Source organism: Serinus canaria, chromosome 15, assembly GCF_022539315.1.
Source record: "Serinus canaria isolate serCan28SL12 chromosome 15, serCan2020, whole genome shotgun sequence".
Taxonomy (NCBI): Eukaryota; Metazoa; Chordata; class Aves; order Passeriformes; family Fringillidae; genus Serinus; species Serinus canaria.
In genome coordinates, this window is record NC_066329.1 from 6095532 (window position 1) to 6097216 (window position 1685).

Consider the following 1685-nt stretch of genomic DNA (forward strand, 5'->3'; position numbering starts at 1 on the left):
CCATTTGTTTCTTTTCTTAAAGATCTATTTCATTCTAATATTTCAGGTGCCTCATGTTGCAACTTTTTTCATGTAGGTCATGTTGCACATCTTTGAGTGGTTACCCTGTCTTACTACGTTACCTTCCTCCATAGGGCTTTTCTGGGAAAAGAGCGATCCGTGGAAGCACTAGAAGGAAGCAATCCTTGGGATTACACAGTGTGCTTACTTGAAAAGATGAATGTCACTGAAACCATTTCAGGACTGTCTACCTCTAATTTGATCTGTTCCTTCTTTTTCCCAGCTGACCACAGTGACAGTACAGGTTAAGTGGGGTGTCCTGCTGATGTTCTGCAGTAACAGGATAATGATCAGAAAGACCCTGTTGCAGCCAGACATGGTGACAATTTATTTACTTGAATACTTGTTAAAGAAGTGGTCTTTGACCACTGAAGTGGGAGGCTGGAGAGCAAATCCTCAGAGTATGTTAGGGCTAATTTACTACAGAACAGAGAGAAAGTTCTAAGAGGAATAGTAACCTGAAATACAAGTAAGCCTTGGGAGCTAAGCTAACCTGTGTTAGAGTTGTTTCTGAAGTGCAGGTGTTCATATCCATATGAGAGGAAGACTTAAGGAGAGCAAGGCAGAGATGGGAGACCTGACAAAAGGCAAGCTTTAACAAGGGGATCTGAGAGATGCAGTCTTTCAGGAAGTTTGTCTAAATGCTTTTGTATTTATCCTAGAGAGAATAAAAGTCTACAAGAACCCAGAATGCTGCATCACAGGGAAGCAGATGAAGTATTTCTTGAAATACAAAAATAAGTGTAACCATAATGAATCATCAGGTGTGTTCTGGTCAAGATGTTATGGGCATGCTTGAACCTACTTCAGATCAAACCTCAAGTCTCTTGAAAATATCTTCCATTTCATGGTTCTAAATGTCTGTTTGTTTGTTTGTTTTTATTTTTTTTTTTCACAGGAAAATTTGCTGGGGTGAAACTTCACTTGTAATAATCTCTAAAAAAGCAGCAAATTCCTAGAAAAGTGTAGGCTGGGGATTTGCTTGACTAGGCTTAGCAGCAGTTTTCCAGCCTGTGATTCACTGGGCTCACCAGGGAGCACAAGTAGCAGCTGACTGCTGCTGTTCTTCAGTGGTTTTGTGAAGCAGCTGTGGGAATCCATCAGCCAGGTAACTCCACAGTCCAAAGGCAGCTACAGCTGGTCTTTGCCAATAACAACAGAGAGCTGAACAAAGTCACTCCAGTGTTTCATGGGAATTTCTGGTGCTTCCCTTCCCAAAGGGCACTGCCTTCCTCTAGGTCAGAGCCCATTCCAGCTGCAGCTGAGAACAGGACTGGACATCACTGTTGTTTCTCCTTGCTTGGCGCCCAACATTGGCTTTGCTGTCTCCTTTGGAACAGTAGGAGATGAAATCCAGGCATTGCTGATTCTTGGCAGTGCTGTTGTACTCGTGACTGTTTTCCTTCTCATCCAACAGATCCCCACCACCCATGTGTTCAACATGGGGCTCAGAGCCAACCTTCTGCTCCAGGATTCCAGTCATTGCAGGCTCTGTTGCTGAAGAGTTTGCAGCAAGAAACAATCAATAAGCCTGTGGAAGTGAATGTCAAGGAACAGCCTTTTGACCAGTTTCGGTCAGCTGTTCTGGCTGTGCTCCCTCCTTGCTTCTTGTGCACCTCCTCACT